The 22,671-nt window shown below is 39.0% G+C and overlaps 4 long non-coding RNA genes across 4 annotated transcripts; 2 read left to right on the top strand and 2 right to left on the bottom strand.

Annotated features, from left to right (window-relative positions):
• Positions 1–72: 72 nt before the first annotated feature.
• LOC125217185 (uncharacterized) lies at positions 73–2,062 on the bottom strand. The gene is made up of 3 exons (XR_007175610.2): positions 662–2,062; positions 477–548; positions 73–393 (listed from the first exon to the last, which is right to left on the bottom strand). It is a non-coding gene; the product is annotated as an uncharacterized LOC125217185 (long non-coding RNA).
• A 588-nt stretch (positions 2,063–2,650) lies between these two features.
• On the top strand, positions 2,651–3,416 carry LOC125205421 (uncharacterized). The gene is made up of 2 exons (XR_007173754.2): positions 2,651–2,714; positions 3,180–3,416. It is a non-coding gene; the product is annotated as an uncharacterized LOC125205421 (long non-coding RNA).
• Positions 3,417–18,829: 15,413 nt separating this feature from the next.
• Positions 18,830–20,918, bottom strand: LOC148932398 (uncharacterized). Its single transcript, XR_016136030.1, has 3 exons — positions 19,419–20,918; positions 19,234–19,305; positions 18,830–19,150 (listed from the first exon to the last, which is right to left on the bottom strand). It is a non-coding gene; the product is annotated as an uncharacterized LOC148932398 (long non-coding RNA).
• Positions 20,919–21,407: 489 nt separating this feature from the next.
• On the top strand, positions 21,408–22,173 carry LOC148932399 (uncharacterized). The gene is made up of 2 exons (XR_016135044.1): positions 21,408–21,471; positions 21,937–22,173. It is a non-coding gene; the product is annotated as an uncharacterized LOC148932399 (long non-coding RNA).
• The last annotated feature ends 498 nt before the right edge of the window (positions 22,174–22,671 follow it).

A 22,671-nucleotide genomic window follows, 5' to 3' on the forward strand; every position in this document is an offset into this window, starting at 1 on the left:
CTTCTAATTACTTTCAAATCAGAAATATTAGTCAATGACTTTGCTTGTTTGCTAAATTGAAGAGTGTCGATCGGACTATAACATATTTCGTATATATGTATTAAATACAATAAATGTCAAGAAAGAATATGAGGTTACTTTGCTGATCTAGAAAATTCGAATACATATCAAGCTACTCTCTAGTTACAAAATAAATTACACACAAGTTGATGAGAAAGAATTTAAGAATGCAAATATACAAATGTTGGGCCTCTCTTCTCGAACTCAAGATTTCTTTCGGCCCAATGACTTGAAGGGCAGCCCGATGGCCCACGCAGCCAGCCCGACTGCCTTGTCTCGATCCAAGACCACATCACCAAGATTCAAAACCCTTTCCCTTATCTGCCATCAAACCTGCAATGAACAAACAAAACTAATAAATATTGTAAGGTACCCTTTTCAACCTCAAACCAAGCAAGGGAAAAAGACATCCTTACTTTATCAAAGGAGGTCAAAATGATCCCAAAATGGCAGGTACACACCTACACTTCCATTGCACCAACCAAGAGCTGCAATGAGAAAACAACAGTTGTTAAAGACTTAGGAGTAAAAGGCTGCAAACCTGTGTGCTAAGCAATAAATGAAAGGAGGGACATACTAAGATAAAACAAATATGGTTTACTTTTCAATGCTGCCAAATTGGAGACTTGCCTCTCTTGGAGTGTCAACTCACCCTTAACCAACTCCTTGTCAAGTAGCTAACCCAAAACGTCTCCCTCTAGCTGCACCAAATCTGCCTGAATCAAGCAACCACCTGCACCCCTGCATGTCCAAACAAGTGATATTATGAAGGGAGTAATTGTGCTTCAAGAAAGAGACGAATGTATTAATTAAAAGCTTAGTGAAGATCTTAAAAAGGAGGATTTGGCTGCAAGAAGAGAACAAAGTAATACAAAAGCCATTTAAAGCCTCACGAGTACACACACTTCGCCTATATAAACCACTCTATACTGCCCTCTGACTCCCTCCCCATACACCACAAATATTCAGCAAAGTTAGAGAAAAATTTGAGAGCTTGGAGTATCAACACCAGTGGCAGCAAGAGCAACTCCCACTCCCCATAGGTAACACATTTTTCCTCCTCTCATCACAAACACTTGATGCTAAAGCAAGCTCATCTTTTTCCCCAACATTTCAACAAGGAATCAGGGAGTAAGTGAGAGAGTCCAAGTTTTAGAAGCTGAAAATCAAGCAACTGCTTCAAGAGGTAATACACCTCCACCGCTCTCCCAAATGACATCTCATATCATCATGTAATTTAAGTAGAAAGACATAGAGTAATTTTCAGTAGCTCTACTCCAACCCAATGTAGCTAATCTATCTTAGAATCCACTTTTAAGGATGAAAGAATCCTAAGCACCAAGGCACATGAACAACAAGAGCATAGTTCTATAGCCACACCAAGTTTAAACACCTCCAAGATAACTCAAGAAAGCTTAAACAAGAGAAATAAAAAAAGAAAGAAAGATAGACTTAGCTTAAGGAGCGAAACGTTCGGCGGCGGGGCGCCGACGGGGAGGCAGAACTCGGCGACATCGGCTCGCTGAGGTGACTGTTGCTGCAGAAGAGGATGACAGCGGCGCTGCCTCGGCAGCGTCAATTGTGAAATGCGACAATGGCAGTGCTGCACCGCTGTGTAGCACGGAGAGAGAGAGAGGCGATGCCTCCTCCTCACTTCCGGCGGGACTCCGGAAACTCCGCGAGGCGTCTGCAGGCCACGGCTGAGAGAGGCAGAAGGAGGCGATGCCTCCTCTGTGCTGCTGGACTCGCCGAGGATGAGAGTGCTCGACGGAGGGCGTGAGACGGAGGCTGCAGACGTGAGTCTCCGGCGAGTGTCGTGGCTGCCTCGCGAAGGAGGCAGCGGCGAATGGAGACGAGCGGCGGTGGGTCTATTCGTCGAGCAGTCGGAGACGAGGTAGGAGGCGCTGTGCGCTGCCGGCGACGCAGAGGAGGCGCCGACCGGAGCAGCATCGGGCGCGAGGTGAAGACGCCGTTGTGCCCTTCTCGCTTTGGAGAAATTCAAATTGGAAAAAAAGAAGAGGTCACTCCGGCTTGGATTCGCCGGAGGAGGGTGACAGAAGAGAGAGGCGTGAGGAAGAGAGGTGCCGCTGCTTCTCTATACTTCCGTCTAGGGATTTCATTTTGGAAGGTGAAATTTGGGGATTATCAAGTGTGGTAAAGGAGTATATTTGAGAATAGAATTTGGGCCAATCTTTTGAGATAAGTTTGGGCCAAACTAATTAAAATGGTTGGGCTACTTTTAGTTTTAAGTTGGGCTAAGGAATAAGTTAAGTTGACTAGTCACCAACTTAAATCTTGGGCTCGTTTGAAATGATGGTCGCTAATTAATTTCGAGACGATGAAAATAAACCTCGGATTTATTTTAATGCTTGAATAAATTACATGGAAAATAATACTCCCAGAGGTAATGAATTATTTCCTAAACCTCTACCATAAATTAAATCTCCCGATCTAATTAATGTTTAAGGTTCCTAGAACTTTTTAGAAAAATAAGAGAAAGAATAAATGAGCACGCACTTAGGATGCATTCACGTTTAAGCTTAATTGATTTCTTAAAGTCTAATTAAGTATTATTTTATTTCCTAAATGGACGTATTCGCACGTCGTTTAAGACCAAGTCAAAGATTTTTCCCGAAAAGACTTAAGCTATCGAGGTGGGCATTTCTTCCAAAATGTGAACTTGCCTTTTAGCATGATTATGTGAAAATTGTGCTATTTATGTTTTGTCATGCCACTTTATGTTTTATGGATTACCTATCTGCTTGGCTATGCCAATTATGTTTAATCGAATTCGGGTCCCAGTAGGGAAGTAAAGCCTACTCGGACTAGTGTACACATATGGGGATCGTGAGCTAGCTTTTAAGTTGGCCGGTCCAGTGACCGTCGTGGAATGTGGCCACATTCCCGGTTCACATACGTTTCAGATATGGTATATATGTTATGTGATTGCGCAATCAACTTTACGAACAAAAGAAATTTTAGTGACTCGGGCCCTTTAAGTTAAAACCCCGTGTTCACTCAACTGGCTGACAAAACTTTTTACGAAAATTATGTTTCGGCAATGTGCCCACTGAGTATATCAAATACTCAGCCCTGCATGTTTCTTTTCTAATGTGCAGGTTGAACGTGTACGAGGAGGCGAAGGTGTTGTTGGGAAATGATCATTAATAAGTAGTTAGGTAGCCCAAAGTAGTATGTCTTCATACATACTATTTTGTCTTGGACTCTTCCGCTGCAGTAGAACTATGTTCTAGGAATGTATGATTTCAGTCTTGACACTCTGACTTTCTTTTGACTATGTACCCATTTGCCTTCGAAACTATTTCCTTGAGTTGAATTGTTTCTGTTATGCTTAATTCATGAGTGATGAGTTTATATTAGTCGCGAAATAGCTACGTTCACTAGCACTAGGGAGTTGTGGTTGTGACAGAGTGGTATCAGAGCACCGTTCTTTCGCTCTGGACCCAAGAACCTTCCTTCAAGCCTTAGTCTAGAATGATAGTACTAGACTACAATATGACTAAAATGGAAAGCTTAAAGGGGAACCAACACCTCGACTCGTCACGTTCAACCGCAACAATGAGGTAAGAAAGGAGTTCTTACAAGAAAATTTTTAGTTATTCATGAAAGAACTTGATAAAAGGAAAACTGATTTCTTTCTGAAGATATTTTGAAAATATTCAAGGTTTTCAAGGAAAAGCATGTAAATTCCATTTTTCCTACGAACCATGGGATTTCAAGTTTAAAATGTTAAGCGTACGGATGTCTTTGAGACAAATGCTAAAGTATTATTAGTTACGCATGCTCGATTACGTGAAGTATGATGATAGATTAAGGAAGTTTTTAGAAAGTTACGAAATGACTAATGCATGTGAACATAGGATGCCTAAGAAGTACATTAGGCTGAAAGCTCTTGAACAGTAATATAAGTTGATGATTCCCAGCCGCTTTTCTAAGCGGTAAAATTAACGAGTATATGCAAGTTAGGGAAAACCCCTAATTTTGTTTAAAATGAGGAAATATAGATGAATGAGTCTGAAAACGGACCCTGTACCTTTTTCCTCCACCTTATGTCTGGACGAAACCATGATTCGTGATGTTGTATTTGGAATAATTCCAAATGTACAAGAATGAACCTTATAATTTATGAATGAATCCATCTATTCTTAGATGGTAACGATCACTCGAGATACGAAAAACTACCTACTACGCATGGGCGTCTATCGAACGTTTTAATGATGTGAACAATAGAAAGTTCCATTTGCCTTTATGATCTCAATCATAACCAAAATGAGCGTACCCTCGATCAAGTAAAGGAGGTGTATCCTTACACGAAAAGATATTGTACCTACAATCTAATTAAGTGATCCAGTCTTGCGTAGCAAGTCAAGGAGGCTACGCGATCTAGAAACAATGCTTATAGCACGCTGTGAAGCACGATGGAGAGTGCAATGTTTTACGAGAATGACTGTCCTGACTTATCGAGAACATTATGAAAATATGACCTTCAACGACAGTTATTAGTAGTAACACCAGGAATCCTGGCTTGGAATGTATGGTTTCCTAGAACGCTCTGATCATGTTCGAGCTCCGAAAGAACAACCAAGGAAATGCCACATAACTGGGACAGATGATTATGATCAATAGTACTTACTTGGATTTCCATAGATTTCTTTCTATGAACCTCCTTAATGAAAATGCCCTCGTCTACTTTAGACTTTAGATTGACATGCATTTATGCAAGTGATGCCTCACTTTTTTTCCTTTCCTATGAAAGTTGTGACCCTCTTTCAGTAGGTTGGCTATAGTAGTTGAGCTCCTTGTTTAGAAAATGTAAAGTGTTGAATTCTTAAGCCCCAGTTATAAACCTTTGATTCCAAAGTTGCTTACGACCATGTCCTCCGGGATAATCTCATTTTTGAACATCCTTAACAAGGGTGTCCTGCCGTCTATTTAAGATTTTTGATTGACTCATGTTTTTACAATTAATAAGTCGCTATCATTTTTTTTCAACGAAAGTGGTGACTCACTTTCAAATCCTAAATTCAGAAGACTCATATGTTCTCAACTATCTTTGTTGATAGTTGTCTCCTACGACCCATCATTTATAAGATCAATATCCTGGGTTCTTTAACTCTCAACTTCACCCTTAAGTTGCTTATTGTTCAGACATTTTTCCTCAAAGAATGGCACAATAAGTAGAACTTTTGTTCACCTCCTTATTTGGCAACCATATTGCGGCTATTTCATCCTTATATGGGTGAATTTTTTTTATTTATTTTTTATTTTTTAGCCCAGTTCCACTACATGCATTGTTTCTAGCTCAGGATTTCTTTTTGAAACAATTAGTTAAGGCTAATGAATTGCATTTTCCTTGATGGTAGTTGAATTTTCCAAAAAAATATTTCTTTCACTTTGGTCGCTACCTGTGAATCCATTGATGTATTTCCATGATTTCCACATTATGATGTTGGTGAACCATGATCAACGTTAAATCATGGCAATTGTTCACATTTCTAAACCCTCCTGCGACTAATCATATGAGGTCTTGACATGTTGAAACCATCATCCTTGATGTTCGTATCTAGTCAATTTGAGCGGACAATTGAACTATATTATTTGACAGCCTACTATGGAAATTGAGAGTTAGTTCAGTATCATCCTATTTTCATGACCTACCCCATGTTCTTTCAAGCTCCCATCAGAAGTGAGTTTTCAAATTCGATGGGTTTATCTAAAACCATTTGGACCGCCTGGTTCTTTGAATTGACATGATAAGTTCAATTGAACTTAGTATTTTCCTCCAATATCAATTGTCGCAAGTTGATGATGAAAATTCATAAGAGTCGAACAAGAGATGTTATCCTTGTCCACTTTGATGTTCTGGAGCCCTTCAAATTTTCAGTCATGATCCTTCTATGTTCCTATCCAAGTTAAGACTATTAGATTAATCTCCAAGTTCTTGATACAAGACTCTCGAGAAATGCATAGCCTTAATTCCTTTAAGATACGTATGATAAATAAGTTTCTATTACCACACGTGCAGAAAATGATACAGCATCCAGAAGCGTCGCATAATCGACAACACGAAACGTTAAATATTTCACATCTTCGTACCGCTTGTAACAAGCTGGAAAAAAGATCGAATCTTATGCTATGTGGATAGGTAATTATCCTTAAGAAGAGAAATGTTAAGGAATATATATATATATATATAGATCAAATGACTTTTGATGATGTACAAGACCATATATACAAATGTTTAACGGATCGAAATGCTTATTAAGAGTAAGATAAGTGAGTCACAAGAAACGAGGACTCAGTCATGGTTATGTAATGAAAATCATGGATCAAATGCGAGCATATTCGTAGTTTTCATTTGACGAAACAAATTCCATCAACCAGAGGGATTCGTCTGAGAGGTGGATAGAAAGAGCCACAGGTTGGAGAGACATTCGGGAAAAAAAAAAACGCGTGATAGCACCACTACCCTCACCATCCCTGCTACGGGAGGAGAGAATCAAAAATTTTCTTTAAAGAGTTATCGCAAGAGAACGGATATGGAGTCCTACAATGTGGAATAAGGACAAACGTTAGCAACAAAATGCGAAGAAGTATTCTGTGATATGTTAAACCATACCCCCGATTAAGCGGTCCAAAAAAAAAATGACGATAGAGTTTTGTGTTAATCCTAGACATGAGATCGATATCATCGTGGAAAGTCATGTTAGATTATTTTACCACGAATCGCTTAGTCGAACAAAAGGGCATGAAGCCAGCAAGGTTTGGAGAAAGAAGCCAACACCTTCACTATACTATTCCTGTATTCAAGGATAAATATAATTAAAACAAAGTTTGTACTAAATCATGACAAAATGGATTACGACCGGCATAAAAGTATCCTTAGGACTACGAAAAGTAGACTACCCCAGCTAAGTAGAAGGTTACGAAGTCTAATTTGCTAGCCCTATGGCTACAATTACGACCGATGCAAGCATTAGAGAACTCCGTATGTGACGATGAAGCTTAATATGAGGAATGGCTTCACCAGTCATAGAAAATAAATTAATCAATGGATGGCTTGAATCAGCCCTAGTATCAAAGGAAGGCACCATACGGAATGACGCCTAACGAGTCAGAGGAACTAAAGATACAGTTCCAAGAACTACTAGACCTGGGTTTCATCCGACCCAGTGTGTCACCATGGGACGCACCAGTACTCTTCGTGTAGAAGAAAGACGGAACACTGAGATGTGTATCGACTACCGAGAGTTGAAAAAGTTGACTCTCAAGAACAAGTATCCGCTACCGAGGATTGATGACCTTTTTGACCAACTTCGAGGGGCGGGTGTATTCTCAAAAATGGACTTGAGATCAGGCTATCACCAACTGAAAGCCCGACGAGACGATGTACCCAAAACGGCGTTCCACACCAGATATGGCCATTACGAGTTCACTGTAATGCCTTTTGAGCTTACAAATGCCCCGGCGGTGTTCATGGACCTAATGAACCACGCGTTCCACCCGTACTTGCACAAGTTCGTCCTAGTCTTTATAGATGATGTACTTATCTATTCGAAGAATGAGAAGGAACACGAGAAACATCTGAGAACCACCTTAGAGACGTTGAGAGCCGAGAAAATCTATGCTAAGTTTGGAAAATGTGAGTTCTGGCTTAACGAGGTGAACTTCCTTGGACACATAGTAACGGTAGAAGGGATCCGAGTGGACCCTGCAAAGGTGGAAGCAGTACAACGTTGGCAGTCACCAACAACGCCTAATGAGATTCGAAGTTTCTTAGGTTCGGCTGGATATTACCGAAGGTTTATTGAAGGATTTTCTAAAATAGCCAAACCAATGACTCAACAGCTCAAGAAAGGAGCTAAGGTCAATTGGACACCGGAGTGTGAGGCAAGCGTCCAGCTGTTAAAAGAAAAGTTGACCACTGCACCAGTCCTAGCCGTGCCAGCACCAGGAGCAGGTTATGTGGTGGACACCGATGCATCAAAGATCGGACTCAGATGCGTATTAATGCAGAATGGCAAGGTGATTGCGTACGCGTCACGCCAACTCAGGCCGCACGAGTTAAACTACCCCACTCATGATCTGGAACTAGCGGCAGTGGTACATGCCTTGAAGATTTGGAGACATCACTGATGGGGTTTGGTGCCCCTTGCACAGCGGAAGACTTGTACAAATAAATAAATCAGACAAGGATCTATTTGACCGATTATGCGATTAATCAATTCACATGTTTAACATATAATTGCATGCTAGAACGCAAATAATTCATGCTCATAGAAAGTAAATCCTAAACATGAATACTACGGTTTAAGGTTACCGATTTGATTCTCCAAAGAATCGACGATTGCTTGCGCCTTCTCCACGAGATGATCTTCAATACTAGACCACGGATCTTCTCTCTGGTTCCCGAACTGTACTCCAATATCAGTGTGGGCTGATCTTACTAGAATACTAGGACTTAAATAAAGAAGACAGAAGAAATCCTTTTGAGAATAGGAGTGGAATTCGAAAATTCCTACAGCTGGGGAGCTGAAATTTTCGAAAAATACAATAATGAAAAATTGTGTTATTTCTGTCTCCTTTATTCTCCTATTTATATTAAGTTCCTTATGGGCCCAGACAGGGATCTATGGAAGGTTTTGGATATGGGCTCATCCAATTTACTTTTTACTAATTAAATTGAACCCACAATTTAATATAAGTTATAATTGGAATATTACGAGCAGCCACTACAGAAGTAATATTGAACTCTCCCCATCCAAATCCGAAATTACAAGTAATCCGGGTTTCCACTTTTATTATTTATTTCCCGCGCTTAAGATATAAATGTCCATTAATTAATTAATGTCTGCTATGGACTTAATTAATTAATATCTTATTAATTCCAAGAGTGGACATAGCAAGAAACATTTATTTATTATTCATAGAGTAATAAAACTCCAACTGGCCAGTTTTCCGAATAATAAAACCTTGTTCGAGCTCCTCTTGAGGACATTATCAAACGAGACTCACCTCGTGCACGTTTCAACATAATAGCAATCCTAGCACCGCTAGATATTAATCACCACTACCCAATATATCAGGATTATTGGGTTGCGAAAAACCCGCACCATTTGATAAGTCAAAGTAGTGCATAATCAATACCGTATGCTCAATGCTAACATATGTAGATTAAGAAATAATATTTTATCAAGACCTAGTCTTTCAGTAGATAGCATAAAGACACGTCTTGCTGTTAGATCCGTTCAGTGCTATACCACACCAATGTCAAATTATTTCAGTAAGGCTTAGAAATATGCGGACTGACATTGCAACCTTTGACGATAGGTAGCCAAAGCCTATCTAGGTTGTGAAATTCTTCTTTTTCTTTTGCAAAGCATTGCATAGATCTGACCGTGTTACCTTAAAGTGGACGACGCCCACAACCGGTCTACTAAGCAAAAGACTTAGACTTTGTTTACTTCTTATGCATTTAAATGTTTGTAAAACATCTTATAAATGCACAAGCAAACACAATGTAATAATAATAGTGATTCTATTCGTGCGAGACTGCTCGAATAATACTGAATCGGGTTAAAAGTGGATTGTAGAGTTTTACATATACAAGCAAGATTCTATTCGAGCGAAACTTGCTCGAAACATGCTTTTCAGTATACCAAACCTAACAATCTCCCACTTATACTCAAAACATGCTTTCGAGTATACCCACTGCCAAAAACTCTCCCACTTATACACAAAGCAGGTATTGATTTTAGATATATCGAACTACCATTCATTTCACCAAGTGAAAGAAAAATCTGCTTGGTTGTTCTCTGATAATATCTTTTTCACCATAATGTCTTTGCTGCGTACTTGATCTTTAATTAATTTCATCCCCATATGTGATTGCTTAGCTTAATAAACTCGTGTGTCCTTTGAGTTAGCCTTCACTAGAGTAATCAAAAAATAATACTCATAGGCATACTCAAACTTACGATTAAAGCTATTAGGAAGATATTCCTAAGGTAAACACATATTCAGAGGATGACTTACTCGATCACTGATTAGTCATAAAACTAAGACAGTGTAACCCCAAGGACATTACATGAATGACTGGTAAACTAGAATATAGTTACTAGTCTTTCTCAAGCACTAGGGTATATTCATTACCTCAATCAAAATCCTTTGCCATGGTTAATATGATATATACTTGCTATGTATAAGAACAACTAATATCAAACTTAGTACACATTATAGCATATATGAGACAACTATCTCCGAACTAGTCTCATAATTCTTGATCTCACTAAGTGTCAAACGACACTTGACTAGAAACAAGACAATTCCATCTTGAGAGGTATAAACCTTTTCATGGAATTTCTAATGCTTAAATGTTCCAAGCAATGTGTAGATATAGGATTCCTAAGAGAATCTCAACATTCTTTCTAGCAATCTTAAAAGGACTTAGATGCTAAGAATGTAATTAGTTTCTCTTAAATCATTTATCTTAAACTGGGTAGACAACCAGTTTCCTACGCTAGATGCCAATCTTAGTTGTTTGCAACTTTTGTAGATTTCATCATCGTAGAGTACCAATAATACCATACATAATGCACTTTCAACTTCCTTGTGCTTACAACACTGTTAAGGACATAAGTCAAATTCCAAATATTTGATAATTTTGATAAAACACATATACTCTGATTTAGATGCTTGCCTAAGACCACGAAGGTCTATATAAGCTTCCAATCATGCGTTTCTTGCCCTTAATTACATATCCCATTAGAATGTTCTAGTAGATGATTTCCTCAAGACTTCTATTTATAGAAGGCTGTCTTGACAATCATAATACATACATTCTAATTTATGTAAGTTCTAATAGACAATAGGATCAAATAAATCCTGGCACAACGATAGCGAGAAGATAATTCCCTTTGGGCATAACCCATTGTCATTGTCTAGCCTTTTGAGATCCATATTTACACTTGCAAATATACTAGCTCCCACTGAATGACACAGCCTATAGGTAGTTTTGCAAGTCTTGTAAAACATGTTGTCTATCTTAGATTGTAATTTGGAATCTATCACCTTTTCAAGGATGAATATCCAAATGAACCAATACTACATTGTAGTTAAAGGGATTATGTTCAAGTTGATCTAAGACTGAGTCTTACGACACTCTTAGACCCATGAACTTGTTGTGTTCCTGTGGAACGCTCCCACTACGATATGATTCTTACAATCTAAGGTACTGGAGTTGATTTTATTAGTGCAAAAGTTTCTAATGGTATGACTTATTAGTAATGTGGAAAATTTGATATCTCTCTCTTTATTTTGAGAGTTATCACGCTGTTAGGCTTGTAGTTCATCTCTAGATCTTCATACAAGAATTATATCTTTGAAGATTACAGAACTTATAACCTTACATCATTTGGGACAAACCTTAAAACATGCCTCAGTACTCAACTCCAATTTCTTGGACACTTTTCCAACACGTGTTGGAACAACATTACACCTTGAGATGTGCTAGACTAGAGACGCTCTAGTCCACAACTCGTGTTTTGTAGAAGGTACTGATGATGGTAGTTTCTTTAATGTTTATCCCATCAATGATAAGATTTTAATGAGTACAACTCATCACTTAATCAAACTTGTCTTAGAGAGACTTCGATTCCTTCTTACATAACTATCCCATTCATTAGATGAATGCTTGGATTCGTTAATGGAGATTAGACTCCCACTACTGATCATAACCCTTTGCTCGTCTCCTTATGGTGTAAACCATTGAGACTTGCTAGTCTTTCTATGTTGCACTTTTATAAGTATTCTGAATCTCTTGAAAAATCAAATGATTCTAACTCATAGTGCATCAAACAGACTTTCTCAACTGTCAAGCTATTTAACGAAATGTTAAAATCTTGATAGTCTAGATCCGTTCGAACAATTTCTAAGTATTTTCTTGGCCTTAAGGCTAAGAGCCATAAATACTTTATCATTCAATGATTAAGAAGTTGATGTGTTGTTGAATACTCAACCTTGTCGCACTTATATTATTTTAATACTATGATGCCTTAAGCATCAACCATAAAACAATAGTTGAGCATTAATAGCTCCCACTGCAACAAAAACCTAACTGGATGAAGATCTCTTACTTAGAAGTTGCATTGTCATGTAAGTCATTGTCCTTCTATAAAATAGGTCAATCCAACTCACAAAGCATCTTTTCTCGCTTTAAACAAACTTCGATGACAATCCAGGCTCTCTCATTTACATATCTAGTCTTATGTTCAAATGAACTAGGACTTTAAGAAAAATGCAGCCTTTATGAATTCGCCATCTATCATGTTACTTTCCTCTAATAGTAACACAACGACTATTATTCTGAAGATTTTCTACTTTTCAGTTAAACCTTCTTATAGTCATTTCTTGTTACTTTAGGCGATGACTTGTGTCAGAAACTATTTGAGTGATCAAAAGATCCTCAAAACATTCTGTCACTCTAGGATATTCCAATCGAATCATCTTAACAGATTCTATTGATATCCATCTTTCATCGTCATTAACCAAGACTTGTCGAGCTACTTAAAGGAAAATAGCTTGACCTTATTCCTCAAAGAGCTTGTCAAGTACATGCATAATGCATTCTCGAACATTCTTCGTGGAATTATGACGAGGAAATGGAGGACATGAATCATTGAGTATAAACTCCAAGCTTTCAGCGATGAGAATCTTATCCATTTTTGTTTCCGGTCTACATAATTTAGGCATTCGAGTTTACTTTCTTTAAGGATCGCAGACAAACATTAAATGACATAATGGAGATTTGGCAAATAAACTTATTATCACATACTCATGCTCAATACATAATCACAAATAACCACAAAACAATTATGTATCTTACAACAGCAAAATTAATAAATTGTATCCTCCTCTGGAGGTTAATACGCATTAAAATTTTGACAATTTTCCTGGTCACAACACCGACGCATCAATAGCTTCCTCCTCTGGAGGTTGACACGCCTAATGCTGCCTAAGCACGACCATCAGATTTAGCATTACAGAATTTTATTTCTACAACACACTCCCATAACAATGTTCATGTGTTGATAACAAAATCAAGCTATCTCATAAATTCTGATTGAACCCTGAAACTCGCAGTTCCTTAGGATTATTGTCCCCACTCTGCAGGTGGCAATAATATTGGGAACCACTTTCTAGTTCATTCTATTTATTATGTGAGAAGTCCGCCCTTATGAACTTGCTGTTTTCGTAGGATTATTGTCCCTACTCTGTAGGTGGCGATAATATTAGAAAATCAGCTTCACAAAATTTGGCAGTCCAACCGATGGAGACCGTATACAACGCACTTGTTGTAATCATCACTTAGATATTTTTATATGGTTTTTGCATAATTATCACATAAGCAGATAAAGCAGATAATCCACTTAAAAATAGATAAACACCAAATAAACAGATAAACCCATTTAATGCATGGCATTTAAACACACATGATAATCATCGAAAATTATTTAATCTAGTCAAGGGGGAATCAATTAAATAATTAAGTTTTATCATGGATAATGTTTATCCAAATTTATTTAGGATTTATCAAGATAGAGTTAACTATCTAAATCCATTTAGGATTATTCTAGATTTTATTTCGATAAAATCAAATCCTACAATTCAAGATAACGTTGATCTAGGATTATCATTATTTAAATCGTACTAGGATATTACTAGATAGAAACACTTCCATCATAATCCTTAAGACAAATAAAATCCAATCAACCAAGATTTATACAAATCTTAATTCTATTTAGAATAGACATCCAGAATATATCAAACAATACTTAGGATTTCTTAGATAAATAAATTTATCTAAATCCAATTAATTAAGGATTTTCTTATATATCATTAACATCCTAATCTATCTAGGACATACATCCAAATGATAAGGATAACTTGGATTAATACTTATTTTGATCCATCTAAGATTTGTCTTAATAGAATTAAATCTATTCAAATCCATAGGATAAAATAAATTAATATTAATATTAATCCTAATCCATCTAGGATTTAACTTGGAGTAAATCCATATAAATCCATAGAATTAAATAATATTATATTATAGTTATTCAAATCTATCCAAGATTTATCTAGGAACAAATCCATATAAATCTATAAGATAAGAATAAAATATTATATTATCACTATCCAAATCCATCTAGAATTTATCTATGAATAAATTCATATAAACTCATAGGATAAGAATAAAATAATATTATCATTATCTAAATCCAACTAGGATTTATCAAGGGATAAATCCACATTAATCCATAGGATATAGATAAATATTAGATTCTCATTATCCAAATTTAACTAGGATTCATCTAGGATTTAAATCCCTACAAGTCCATAAAATAAGGATAAAATCTATAATTAATCCATGATTTAATACAAAATCAAATCTTATATAATATATAAAATCTACAAAAGATATATTCAAATCTTATTTCCAAATTAATCTTGAAATATTTCCAAAATTGAATCCAAAGATTAGGAAACCCTAAATCAATTTTGGAAAGCGAAGTCACTGGACGAAGCGATGCGACGTCGCGCGGGTAAACCCGCGCGAGCGTCGCGCATAGGGTAAACCCTAATCTAGCTCTCCGTCGGACTCCCACTTCACCGCAGCGTCGTCGTCGCTGCTGCGATGCCAGCTTCGCAGCGGCTGTTGTGGGGCGATCACCGTCGCTGATCACGGCTGATCGCTGCTGCAGTCGACTGCAGCTGTTGCTGACCGCCTTAGAGCACGGCCGCTGCTGCAGTGTTGGAATCGTTGCTCACCGGCGCTGCTCGCTGCTGCTGCGACATCGTCGACTCTACAGCCGCCAGCGCCGCTGCAACGTTTCACCCACTGCCATGCCGCTGCCTCTGACAGCCCGTGCGCTGCTACGTTATCAACTCCGGTACTGGGCTGCCGCTGTGGAAGCTGCTGCATCCGTCCGCTCAGCCCAAGAGAGGCGAACCGACGATCGAATTGACTCACAATTCAAAAAAAAAAAAATTCGTTCATGCACTTATTCAAAACCATTGGAGTCAAGATAATCATTACCACATAATAATTATGTTATGATTACTAATATTAGGAATTAGATTCCAAAAGTCACGTCTCCAACATTCATGGAACCTTGGGCTTCTTCGTTCAACAGTAAATAAAACACATAAACGAAGAACTCATGCATTCAAGCAATTCACATAACATGAAATTAATCCACATAATCAGAGCCAAAAATTGGCTCTGATACCAAATGATGGGGTTTGGTGCCCCTTGCACAGCGGAAGACTTGTACAAATAAATAAATCAGACAAGGATCTATTTGACCGATTATGCGATTAATCAATTCACATGTTTAACATATAATTGCATGCTAGAACGCAAATAATTCATGCTCATAGAAAGTAAATCCTAAACATGAATACTACGGTTTAAGGTTACCGATTTGATTCTCCAAAGAATCGACGATTGCTTGCGCCTTCTCCACGAGATGATCTTCAATACTAGACCACGGATCTTCTCTCTGGTTCCCGAACTGTACTCCAATATCAGTGTGGGCTGATCTTACTAGAATACTAGGACTTAAATAAAGAAGACAGAAGAAATCCTTTTGAGAATAGGAGTGGAATTCGAAAATTCCTACAGCTGGGGAGCTGAAATTTTCGAAAAATACAATAATGAAAAATTGTGTTATTTCTGTCTCCTTTATTCTCCTATTTATATTAAGTTCCTTATGGGCCCAGACAGGGATCTATGGAAGGTTTTGGATATGGGCTCATCCAATTTACTTTTTACTAATTAAATTGAACCCACAATTTAATATAAGTTATAATTGGAATATTACGAGCAGCCACTACAGAAGTAATATTGAACTCTCCCCATCCAAATCCGAAATTACAAGTAATCCGGGTTTCCACTTTTATTATTTATTTCCCGCGCTTAAGATATAAATGTCCATTAATTAATTAATGTCTGCTATGGACTTAATTAATTAATATCTTATTAATTCCAAGAGTGGACATAGCAAGAAACATTTATTTATTATTCATAGAGTAATAAAACTCCAACTGGCCAGTTTTCCGAATAATAAAACCTTGTTCGAGCTCCTCTTGAGGACATTATCAAACGAGACTCACCTCGTGCACGTTTCAACATAATAGCAATCCTAGCACCGCTAGATATTAATCACCACTACCCAATATATCAGGATTATTGGGTTGCGAAAAACCCGCACCATTTGATAAGTCAAAGTAGTGCATAATCAATACCGTATGCTCAATGCTAACATATGTAGATTAAGAAATAATATTTTATCAAGACCTAGTCTTTCAGTAGATAGCATAAAGACACGTCTTGCTGTTAGATCCGTTCAGTGCTATACCACACCAATGTCAAATTATTTCAGTAAGGCTTAGAAATATGCGGACTGACATTGCAACCTTTGACGATAGGTAGCCAAAGCCTATCTAGGTTGTGAAATTCTTCTTTTTCTTTTGCAAAGCATTGCATAGATCTGACCGTGTTACCTTAAAGTGGACGACGCCCACAACCGGTCTACTAAGCAAAAGACTTAGACTTTGTTTACTTCTTATGCATTTAAATGTTTGTAAAACATCTTATAAATGCACAAGCAAACACAATGTAATAATAATAGTGATTCTATTCGTGCGAGACTGCTCGAATAATACTGAATCGGGTTAAAAGTGGATTGTAGAGTTTTACATATACAAGCAAGATTCTATTCGAGCGAAACTTGCTCGAAACATGCTTTTCAGTATACCAAACCTAACAATCACCTCTACGGAGATCGATGTGAGATCTTCACGGACCACAAGAGCCTCAAATACTTTTTCGAGTAGAAAGATTTGAACATGCGACAACGCCGATGGCTCGAATTAGTAAAGGATTATGACTCTGGTATAAATTACCATCCTGGCAAGACGAATATAGTGGCAGATGCCTTGAGCAGAAAGGCTACACCCCTATTGACCACCTTCCTCACACAGAATGAAGAGCTCGTATGTGAGTTTGCTAAGATGCGACTGGAAGTAGTAAGAGCACCGGAGACGGTGGAAAGTAGGATCGCCACTTTGGTGATTGAACCAGACTTAAGGGCCAAAATTGTTGAGGCTCAAAGGAATGATGAAGCATTGGAGAAAATTTGCCTTAAAGTGAGGACAGGAAAAGAGGCAAGTTACCGCGAAGAGGCGGATAACGCCCTCACTTTTGAAGGAAGATTGTGTGTGCCCAATGACGAGACACTCAGAAATGAGATCAGGAGTAAAGCGCATGAAACACCTTACACTGCTCACCCAGGGACCACGAAAATGTATCAAGACATAAAGAAACAGTTTTGGTGGGATGACATGGAGAGGAGCATAGCGCCGTTTGTAGAAAGATGCCTAGCATGTCAACAAGTGAAGACTCTACATCAACGACCCTATGGGAAATTGCAACCCCTAGAAATTTCTGAGTGGAAATGGGAGCACATTGCGATGAATTTCATGACAGGATTGCCAAAGTCCCAACGGGGAAATACTGTCATCTGGGTGTTTATAGATCACCTCACTAAAAGCGCTCACTTTGTACCAATTCGTATCACTTACGGATCGGACAAGTTAGCTTAGATCTATGTACACGAGATCTTACGCCTACATGGAGTACCAGTGACAATCACTTCAGACCGTGATTTAAAATTCACTTCTGGATTTTGGATAAGCCTGCAGCAAGACCTGGGCACCCGATAGAATTTCAATACTGCGTTCCATCTGCAGGCGGATGGACAGTCTGAAGGGACGATCCAGACACTGGAAGATATGTTGAGAGCCGTAGTGCTCGACCGTGGAGGAGGCTGGGAGCCCGCATTACCGCTTATAGAGTTTGCTTACAGCAACAGTTATCAGGCAACTATAAACATGACCCCATATGAAGCATTGTATGGAAAGAAATGTAGAACACCGCCTTAGTGGTGAAGTCGGTGAGAGAGAGATGCTCGAACCAGATTCTGTAGAAAAGATAATAGAGATCGTCGGTCAGATCCGTGAAAGAATCAAAGAAGCTCAAGATAAGCAAAAGTCTTACGCAGATGTTCGCAGAACCGACCTGCAGTTCAAGGCTGAAGATAGAGTTTTTCTGAAGGTATACCCATCAAAAGGGATAACAAGGTTCGGTGTCAAAGCCAAGCTATGGCCGCATTTCATCGAACCCTAAGAGATTCCAGAAGAAGTCGGTCCTGTGGCGTATAGATTGGCGCTACCACCGAGCTTCGAAAATGTGCACATTGTTTTTCATGTGTCACAATTGAGGAAATATGTGTTCGACCCCAAATGAGTAGTTCATCAGGAAATGGTGTTGGAACCAAGTTTAAGCCATGAAGAAAGGCCTAAGCAATCTTGGATCGAAAAGAAAGAGTTGAGGAATAAATCTATTATAATGAAGAAAGTTCTGTGGAAGCATCACAGCCACGAAGAAGATACGTGGAAATTGGAAGACAAGATGAAGGAAAAGCACACAGAACTTTTTGAGTGACAAGCAAATTTCGGGACGAAATTTTTGCTAAGGAGGGTAGAATGTAATACCCGCTCTTTTATTAACCTTTTCTTAACGTTTAATGTCAAACCAGAGAAACGTTTGTTTCTTCTAATTACTTTCAAATCAGAAATATTAGTCAATGACTTTGCTTGTTTGCTAAATTGAAGAGTGTCGATCGGACTATAACATATTTCGTATATATGTATTAAATACAATAAATGTCAAGAAAGAATATGAGGTTACTTTGCTGATCTAGAAAATTCGAATACATATCAAGCTACTCTCTAGTTACAAAATAAATTACACACAAGTTGATGAGAAAGAATTTAAGAATGCAAATATACAAATGTTGGGCCTCTCTTCTCGAACTCAAGATTTCTTTCGGCCCAATGACTTGAAGGGCAGCCCGATGGCCCACGCAGCCAGCCCGACTGCCTTGTCTCGATCCAAGACCACATCACCAAGATTCAAAACCCTTTCCCTTATCTGCCATCAAACCTGCAATGAACAAACAAAACTAATAAATATTGTAAGGTACCCTTTTCAACCTCAAACCAAGCAAGGGAAAAAGACATCCTTACTTTATCAAAGGAGGTCAAAATGATCCCAAAATGGCAGGTACACACCTACACTTCCATTGCACCAACCAAGAGCTGCAATGAGAAAACAACAGTTGTTAAAGACTTAGGAGTAAAATGCTGCAAACCTGTGTGCTAAGCAATAAATGAAAGGAGGGACATACTAAGATAAAACAAATATGGTTTACTTTTCAATGCTGCCAAATTGGAGACTTGCCTCTCTTGGAGTGTCAACTCACCCTTAACCAACTCCTTGTCAAGTAGCTAACCCAAAACGTCTCCCTCTAGCTGCACCAAATCTGCCTGAATCAAGCAACCACCTGCACCCCTGCATGTCCAAACAAGTGATATTATGAAGGGAGTAATTGTGCTTCAAGAAAGAGACGAATGTATTAATTAAAAGCTTAGTGAAGATCTTAAAAAGGAGGATTTGGCTGCAAGAAGAGAACAAAGTAATACAAAAGCCATTTAAAGCCTCACGAGTACACACACTTCGCCTATATAAACCACTCTATACTGCCCTCTGACTCCCTCCCCATACACCACAAATATTCAGCAAAGTTAGAGAAAAATTTGAGAGCTTGGAGTATCAACACCAGTGGCAGCAAGAGCAACTCCCACTCCCCATAGGTAACACATTTTTCCTCCTCTCATCACAAACACTTGATGCTAAAGCAAGCTCATCTTTTTCCCCAACATTTCAACAAGGAATCAGGGAGTAAGTGAGAGAGTCCAAGTTTTAGAAGCTGAAAATCAAGCAACTGCTTCAAGAGGTAATACACCTCCACCGCTCTCCCAAATGACATCTCATATCATCATGTAATTTAAGTAGAAAGACATAGAGTAATTTTCAGTAGCTCTACTCCAACCCAATGTAGCTAATCTATCTTAGAATCCACTTTTAAGGATGAAAGAATCCTAAGCACCAAGGCACATGAACAACAAGAGCATAGTTCTATAGCCACACCAAGTTTAAACACCTCCAAGATAACTCAAGAAAGCTTAAACAAGAGAAATAAAAAAAGAAAGAAAGATAGACTTAGCTTAAGGAGCGAAACGTTCGGCGGCGGGGCGCCGACGGGGAGGCAGAACTCGGCGACATCGGCTCGCTGAGGTGACTGTCGCTGCAGAAGAGGATGACAGCGGCGCTGCCTCGGCAGCGTCAATTGTGAAATGCGACAATGGCAGTGCTGCACCGCTGTGTAGCACGGAGAGAGAGAGAGGCGATGCCTCCTCCTCACTTCCGGCGGGACTCCGGAAACTCCGCGAGGCGTCTGCAGGCCACGGCTGAGAGAGGCAGAAGGAGGCGATGCCTCCTCTGTGCTGCTGGACTCGCCGAGGATGAGAGTGCTCGACGGAGGGCGTGAGACGGAGGCTGCAGACGTGAGTCTCCGGCGAGTGTCGTGGCTGCCTCGCGAAGGAGGCAGCGGCGAATGGAGACGAGCGGCGGTGGGTCTATTCGTCGAGCAGTCGGAGACGAGGTAGGAGGCGCTGTGCGCTGCCGGCGACGCAGAGGAGGCGCCGACCGGAGCAGCATCGGGCGCGAGGTGAAGACGCCGTTGTGCCCTTCTCGCTTTGGAGAAATTCAAATTGGAAAAAAAGAAGAGGTCACTCCGGCGTGGATTCGCCGGAGGAGGGTGACAGAAGAGAGAGGCGTGAGGAAGAGAGGTGCCGCTGCTTCTCTATTCTTCCGTCTAGGGATTTCATTTTGGAAGGTGAAATTTGGGGATTATCAAGTGTGGTAAAGGAGTATACTTGATAATAGAATTTGGGCCAATCTTTTGAGATAAGTTTGGGCCAAACTAATTAAAATGGTTGGGCTACTTTTAGTTTTAAGTTGGGCTAAGGAATAAGTTAAGTTGACTAGTCACCAACTTAAATCTTGGGCTCGTTTGAAATGATGGTCGCTAATTAATTTCGAGACGATGAAAATAAACCTCGGATTTATTTTAATGCTTGAATAAATTACATGGAAAATAATACTCCCAGAGGTAATGAATTATTTCCTAAACCTCTACCATAAATTAAATCTCCCGATCTAATTAATGTTTAAGGTTCCTAGAACTTTTTAGAAAAATAAGAGAAAGAATAAATGAGCACGCACTTAGGATGCATTCACGTTTAAGCTTAATTGATTTCTTAAAGTCTAATTAAGTATTATTTTATTTTCTAAAGGGACGTATTCGCACGTCGTTTAAGACCAAGTCAAAGATTTTTCCCGAAAAGACTTAAGCTATCGAGGTGGGCATTTCTTCCAAAATGTGAACTTGCCTTTTAGCATGATTATGTGAAAATTGTGCTATTTATGTTTTGTCATGCCACTTTATGTTTTATGGATTACCTATCTGCTTGGCTATGCCAATTATGTTTAATCGAATTCGGGTCCCAGTAGGGAAGTAAAGCCTACTCGGACTAGTGTACACATATGGGGATCGTGAGCTAGCTTTTAAGTTGGCCGGTCCAGTGACCGTCGTGGAATGTGGCCACATTCCCGGTTCACATACGTTTCAGATATGGTATATATGTTATGTGATTGCGCAATCAACTTTACGAACAAAAGAAATTTTAGTGACTCGGGCCCTTTAAGTTAAAACCCCGTGTTCACTCAACTGGCTGACAAAACTTTTTACAAAAATTATGTTTCGGCAATGTGCCCACTGAGTATATCAAATACTCAGCCCTGCATGTTTCTTTTCTAATGTGCAGGTTGAACGTGTACGAGGAGGCGAAGGTGTTGTTGGGAAATGATCATTAATAAGTAGTTAGGTAGCCCAAAGTAGTATGTCTTCATACATACTATTTTGTCTTGGACTCTTCCGCTGCAGTAGAACTATGTTCTAGGAATGTATGATTTCAGTCTTGACACTCTGACTTTCTTTTGACTATGTACCCATTTGCCTTCGAAACTATTTCCTTGAGTTGAATTGTTTCTGTTATGCTTAATTCATGAGTGATGAGTTTATATTAGTCGCGAAATAGCTACGTTCACTAGCACTAGGGAGTTGTGGTTGTGACAGAGTGGTATCAGAGCACCGTTCTTTCGCTCTGGACCCAAGAACCTTCCTTCAAGCCTTAGTCTAGAATGATAGTACTAGACTAGCAGGCCGGGCCTGGGCCGAGCTGGGCTGGGCTAGCCCGGCCCAGTTGACAACTCTACATGCTGTTAGGTTTGGTATACTGAAAAGCATGTTTCGAGCAAGTTTCGTGCGAATAGATCTTACTTGTATACGAAAAACTCTACAATCCACTTTTAACCCGATTCAGTATTATTCGAGCAGTATCGCACGAATAAGAATCAATATATTATTACATTGTGTTTGCTTGTGCATTTATAAGATGTTTTACAAACATTTAAATGCATAAGAAGTAAACAAAGCCTAAGTCTTTTGCTTAGTGGACTGGTTGTGGGCGTCGTCCACTTTAAGGTAACTACAGTCGGTT

Source organism: Salvia hispanica, chromosome 2, assembly GCF_029641045.1.
Source record: "Salvia hispanica isolate PSC_SH4W2 chromosome 2, Shi_PSC_v1, whole genome shotgun sequence".
Lineage (NCBI taxonomy): Eukaryota > Viridiplantae > Streptophyta > Magnoliopsida > Lamiales > Lamiaceae > Salvia > Salvia hispanica.